Genomic DNA, 6,610 nt, shown 5'->3' with positions numbered 1-6,610 from the left:
ACTCACCTCAGCCTCCCAAAGGCGCGGGATTACAGGCTGAGCCACCGAACCCGGCTATTATTCATATTCTTAACAAGAATTGCCTCTTTACTGCTTTGAACTTTTACACCAATTGTAAATTTCCATGCAGTAGTGAGAGGTAATCCACAGAGATCCATATACCCTCCCTGTTTTTCCCTGAGGTGACATCTTTCGTAACTATAGTATAACAGGGCATTAACATTAATACCATCCATCTCTGACTTTCCTCAGACCTCACCAGTGTTATGCGCATGTGTTTGTGTGTATTTAGTTCTGTACAGTTTATCACACGTATAGGTTTCTATGTATGCCACTGCAGGCAAGATACTGAACAGATTCATCACCACAAGGGTCCCTTGTGCTACCCTTTTAGAGCCATATTTGCCTCTCCCCCCACCTTGGCTCTTCAGTAATCACTTACCTGTCTCCATAAATAGCTTTTTCATTTCAAGAATCGCTAGGTTGGTATTAGGTCATTGCTGCGGGTCGCAAAGATTTGTACAAGAATCAGGCAAACGACTTGATTCACTTTCCAAGAGAAGAAAGGGTCCAGACACTGAGAAGTGTCAGCACCCGAATGTTTGAGGCTAGGGGTTTATAAGATTCTTTCTAGGAAGTTAAAAAAGTGAGCTGTTTTGCAAAGAGGAACTTGATGGTGTGGGAGGGGGGACTTGTCGTTGCCATGTTGATTAGCCATTTATATAGACAGGGAGACTGGGCCAGGGTCTATAAGACAAATTCTTTTTTTTTTTTTTGAGTCTCAGCAGTGGCATGCTCCCGGCCACCACAGCCTCGACTTGCTGGGCTCCGGCGGTCCTTCCTCCTCAGCCTTCCAAGTAGCTGGAACTACAGGGGCGTACTAAGACAAATTCTTAAAACTCAGATACTAGCTTTCTTTTCACCTAGGGAACTAAAGGTATAATGAAACTTAGCTGGGGTTGTGGTGGTGTTCTTGGGTTCTAAATGTTCTAAAATGTAGTAGGTTATTCTTATTAAGGTTAGTGACCCATGGTTAGAGTGTAATTAATCAGGCGCTTGGGGAAGTTGAACTGCTATTCAGTTATGTTGGCAGAAATTGAGCCAAGTTTCTGTTAGGTTTGTTTTAGGATGATTATAGTAACTCCGTTTTGATTCTGCCCCCCCCCTTTTTTTTGAGTTGGAGTCTTACTCTGTCACCCAGGCTGGAGTACAGTGACATGCTCATGGATGGCCCCTGCAACCTTGACTTGCTTGGCTCAGGCAGTCCTTCCACTTCAGCTTTCCAAGTAACTGGAACTACAGGCACATGCCACCCTACTTGGCTAATTTTTTGATTTATTATAGAGAGGAGGTCTTGCCAAGTTGTCCAGGCTGGTCTCCAAACCTGTGGGCTCAGGCAGTCCTCTCACCTTGGCCTCCCAGAGAGCTGGGTTTATAGACTTGAGCCACCATGCCTGGCCTGATTCTGCCCTTTCATTCCCTCCTCTTGTTGTTTTGAAATAATCTTACTTAGTGCTAAGGAGTTTGGGCGATGGTCTTACTTCCGTGGCTGCTACCTGCTGGTTTGGGATGTAGAGATGTCCCTGCCTGCCTAGGTAAGAGGAGAGCATTCCAGGAATAAATGCTAATGGAGATTTAATGAAAAAACTGTAACAAGCAACTGTGTAGGCTTAGAGTTTACAAACAAAGCATTGGGCAAAGGCTCATGCTCTTAAGGCTGATAAAACTGTAATAAAGGCTGCAGGGGCTGCTTTAAAGTTGTTTGTCAGCTGGATGTGATTTTGTAATGTATTTAAAGTATTCGATTTTATGACAGGACACCCGGTGATAGATTAGGCATACCCAAATTTCAAAGTCTTTGTATTTAGGTTGGAGATACCAGTTGTTACAACTGTCTATATGAGTTTGTGCTTGACAGAGCAGCAGGTTGAGAATAATCTTTTTGCTAGTCTCAAAAGAAGTTGTAGTATTTCTGGTCCCCACCAATGCTCAGAGAGGATTAGAAAATAAATGTGATGTCTGAAAGCCTTAATATCTGGTCCTGGAGACATTTATGAGTTTACCTTTTTGAGGAGAAATTTGAGGTCACCTAGAGATTCCAGCGTATAGTGGTCTGGTTTAAGCTTATCTAGTGCTGGAGCTTCTGGGGCTGGTGGAAGTGCTATCTTGATTGAAATAGATGGATCCAGGAGGAGAACCCCCAAAATTTTGCTGCAGGTGGTTAATGTTGTTTGAAAGGATCCCATCCATGGGGGCTGGAAGGTCTTGGTTTGGTCAGGTAAATTGTCCAGTAGCCTCTGGCTCCGGGACAGGCTGGATCCTGGGGGCAGGGATATGTTAGTTTGCATAATCCTTCAGAAGCCTTGAGTTAGTTCAAGGGCTGGGAGATCATTTCCCAGGGGTGGGGGAACTCAGTGGGAACCCTGTGGTGCTGTAGGGGGTCTTCCTATGTAAGCTCGAGAGGGTGAGAAACAGGAGGGCCTTAGGAGTTGCCCTGAACCTTAAAAGTGCTAAAGGTAAGAGTTGTGGCCATCCTCGGTGGAGCTCAATAGATAGTCTCATTAGATGTTGTTTGAGAGTAGAACGAGCTTTCTCTATTTTCCCCAAAGATTGAGGATGATATGCTGTATGAAGTTGGAGTGATACCTAGTGTTTGTGCAACCTGCTGAGCTATTTGAGAAGTGAAAGCAGGACCTTTACTGCTTTGGAAGGAGATGGGAGGCCAAAGCCAGGACTGATGCCATTTATGAGGGCCTGTGTGACTTCAGGGACTTTTTAGAGGCCTTCAGGGAAGGCTTCTAACTAGCCCAAGAAAGTATCAGTGAATGTCAGTAGGTGTCTGTATTTTTTGTATTTAGGCATGTGTGTAAAATCAAGCTGCTAGTCCTGTCCTGGAAGGTGTCCCCTTAGTTGGTGAGTAAGACGAAGGAGGTGGCTCTATTAGATATCCCTGAGGGCTAATAGTTCTGCAGATAGGGCAGGCCTGGGTGATAATTTTAATTAAGTTAGAACAGACGATTTGAGAACTTAAGAGTTTATAGAGTGGCCTTTTCCTTGTGTGTGATGAGTTGTGAAGAAGGTGTGTGAGGGTTTCACGTTCTTGGCTAGTGGGTGAAATGAGCCTTCTCTGGAGGGTCACCCATGGTCCTTCTGCTGTAGCTCCCTGATCCTTTAGAAATCATGGCTTCCTTTCAGAGCATGCTGGAGTAATGGAAGTGGGTCGGTGCTGAAGCAGCTGGAAAAGGGGGCAGGGTGGCTCTCTTAGCTTCCTTGTCGGCCTTGTCATTGCCTGGTGCTGTTAAGTCTTGTGCTTTTTGATGTCCCTTGCAGTGTCTGACAGAGACCTGAGCTGGGCTGCCTTAGTAAGTTGTAGAATGGGAAGTGCATGCTTAATGAGTCTTCCCTTGGTAGTTAAGAGTCCTCTTTCTTCCCATATGGCTGCATGTGAATGTAAGATGTGAAAGGTGTGTTTGGAATCTGTATAGATGTTAAGTCTTTTGTCTTCTCCTAAGGTAAGTGCTCTGGTTAAGGCAATGAGTTCTGCCTTTTGTGCTGACGTGCCTGGGGGAAGTGAAGCGCTTTCTATGTGTTGGGTGGCAGTAGTAATAGTGTACCCAACTTTTCCCCCCATTTAGGATAAAGCTGCTGCCATCTCTGTGTACCAGACATGATCTGGGTTAAGAAGAGGAATGTCTGTTGGATTTGCTGTGACTGCCCTTGAGATTTCTGATTTCTGGTGTTTTTGAGCAGGAGCATGCTAGGACCTGATGTAGGAAGGAGAGTGGCAGGGTTTAAGGTAGTCGACTCTGGATGGTGATGTTAGGATTTTCTACCAGGAGGGTCTGGTACTGGGTAAGGTGAAAGCTGGTGAGGAATCAGTAGACATTGTTGTTTAGACTGTCTCTAGCCTGATGAGGAGAGTATACGTCCATGTGTTGGCTGTATGTGAGTTTGTTAACTTTTGTGTTAGTATGGCAGTGGCTGCTAAAACCTTGAGGCAAGGTGATCATCCCTCTGCAGTATTATCTGTTTGTTTTGAAAGAGAGGCCACAGCCTTTAAATACAGTCTGTATTTTTGTCCCAATAACCCTAGACCTAGTCCTACCCTCTCTGTTATGTATAGAAGAAAATTCTTTGGGAGGTTTGGAAGAGCCAGGGCTGGGGCTTGAGTAAGAGCCTTTCTGAGGGTGTTAAAAGCAGATTGAGTTGCAGACTGCCAGTTAAGAGGCTCGTGTTTGGTTCCTGGGTGGCCTCATAAAGAGGTTTAGCAAGAAGACTGTAATTTGGGATCCAAATTCTGAAATATCCAGTAGGTCCCAAGAAAGCACAGGATTCCTTTTTGGAGTGAAGGGGTGGTAAGCAGGCAATTTGTTGTTTTCTCTGAGTGGTTATAGCCCTGTGTCCTGGGGTCAGTTGCAGTCCCAGATAAGTTACTTGTTGTAGGTTAAGTTGTGCTTTAGTGGTGGAGACCTGATATCCTTTGTAATACAGAAAAGCAAGAAAGGTAACAGTGTCTTGTTGAAAGGAAGAAAGGGATGGGCTACATTATGGTAGACTGTCAACATATTGGAGGAGGGTACTGACTGCAAATGAGAGTTGAGAAAGATCAGAGGCTAGTACTTGACAGAAAAGGGTAGGGGGTGTCCCAGGAGTCCTTGGGGAGAATGGTCAAATTAAGTTGTTGGAATGGTGTGTGTCTGGATTGGTCGAAGTAAAGGTTTTGAGATTCTGGAGACAGCAATAGTAAAGAAAGCATCTTTGAGATTCAAGACTGAAGTATTGAGTGTTTGGTGGGACAGTACTGAGGACAGTGAAGGGATTGGGGACAATAAGGTGAATAGGGATGACAGCTGTTTTAAGGATTTGTAGATCTTGAATTAGGTGGTAGGAGCCGTCGGCTTTACAGATGGGAAGGATAGGGATATTGTAAGGTGAGCTGGTTGGTTTTAGAAGCTGGACTGTGAGAAATTGAGTGATTAGAGGTTTAAGATCTTGTAGGACTGTGAGACTGATGGGGTTATTGAGGTTTATTAGGCTAGGGAAAGGGGTCTCTGAGGCATACAGAGACGGGGTAATATGTGATGCCCTTCCTGGGGTAGAAGTGTCCCAGACTTTGGGAGGGCTTTGATTTTGAATGTATGGTGGAATGTTAGGGAGAGGTGGATCGACTTCATGAAGAAGTCCTAACAAGTGAGTAGAAGAGGTTTCTGGATAGAGGAGAAGACGGTGCCTGTCTTAGTTGTGATGTCTCTTCACAGTAAGGCTATAGGACAAGAGGGAAGAATGAGAAAAGAATGGTTAAAGACTTGATTTCCCAGCAGGCAGGTTAATGGTGGTGTAGTCAAGGGATTAGAAAGAATTCCATTGACCCTCATAATAGAGATGGAAGAAGGAAGGAGGGGTTCTAAAAACTCGAGAAGGGCTGAGTAAGTGGCCCTTGTGCCAATAAGGTAAGTAATGGACTTACTGACAGTGCTACCCTGGGTTCAGCCAACTGGAAGGTGTGGTTGGCACCTTGATCTGAATCTGGAGTGTGTCAGTTGGATTGTAGACAACCTAAAAGTTCAGCCGCAGAGACTGAGCAGGTTGCAGTGGTTGCATAGCAGGGGCCTGGGGAGTGCTTCCTTCCTGGCTCTGTGGGCAGGGCAGTCCCTTTTCCAATGCCTTCTTTGTTTGCAAATTGGATGGGGTAGGTGGAGAGGGCTTTTTACAGTCTTTGGTCCAGTGTCCAAGCTGACCACATTAGTAGCAGGCCCTCGGAGGTGTTTTCTTGGCATAGTTAGAACTGAGATCCTTGAATAGCTTCACTAATGGCTGAAGCCAAGAGCTGGTAAACCTGTTTTGGCTATTGACTCCTCTATTGTCTCTTTGTTTTTTTCTCCTCTTTTTGTTCTTCCTCTCCCTCATTAAAGACTTTGAAAGCCAGTCTGATTGGGGAGTCTGTGGTCCCTTCTCCAGTTGCTGTAGCTTTCATTTACTCTCAGGAGCTGACTGTGAAATGAAGTGCATGTCCAAGATAGATTCTTTTTTTGGGTGTCTGGGTTTAGATTAGTATAGTACTGGAGTTGACTCCAAGAGGCAGGATTTTCGTTGGGCCTCTGGTGATTTCCTTGATTTTGTCATAGTCAACTTGTTTAGTGGTGGCTCGTTTCATGCCTCAAGAAGGTTGGAGAACATGTGGCTCTCCCCTTTTTTTAAAAGCAGGATTTACTGAGAGGACAGAAAAGCTCCCACAGTGGGAGGGACCCGAAGGGGTTGCCCATGGTCCCTTTTGTCTCTGGGAAGGAGGGCTGACAGTCCTAGTTGGAGTCATCCCCTGGGAGGGGTAGCAGTCTGGCTGCCTGTGTTCTTGATCATCAGCATATTCTTGGGCTTTAGCCAGGATTCAGCTCTGTTCCTAAGAGGGTGTGGTGGTAGCAAGGATGACATGCACATCCCTCCGGGACAGGTCATAAGAGAGAGAGATGCTCAAATTATTTAGTGACCCTGGAAGGGCCAGTGGAGAAAGAGTCCAGCTCTGATTCAGTTTGGGAGCAGTCTGTCACATGAAATGAGGCACGAACCCTCATGATACCTGCCCTCCAGCTGCTACTTTTTTTTTTTTTTTTTT

The 6,610-nt window shown here is 45.4% G+C and overlaps 1 protein-coding gene across 1 annotated transcript in view; it reads left to right on the top strand.

Annotated features, from left to right (window-relative positions):
• LOC103262606 (DNA-dependent protein kinase catalytic subunit-like) overlaps positions 1-6,610 on the top strand; it is a gene marked incomplete at its 3' end in the record, with an annotated part of 72,753 nt that overhangs the window by 4,575 nt on the left and 61,568 nt on the right. The gene's annotated exons all lie outside the window — the stretch shown is intronic.

The sequence above is a fragment of the Carlito syrichta genome, unplaced genomic scaffold (genome assembly GCF_000164805.1).
Source record: "Carlito syrichta isolate Samal-C Ts95f unplaced genomic scaffold, Tarsius_syrichta-2.0.1 Scaffold304564, whole genome shotgun sequence".
Taxonomy (NCBI): domain Eukaryota; kingdom Metazoa; phylum Chordata; class Mammalia; order Primates; family Tarsiidae; genus Carlito; species Carlito syrichta.
This window is presented reverse-complemented; position numbering and strand designations above follow the sequence as displayed.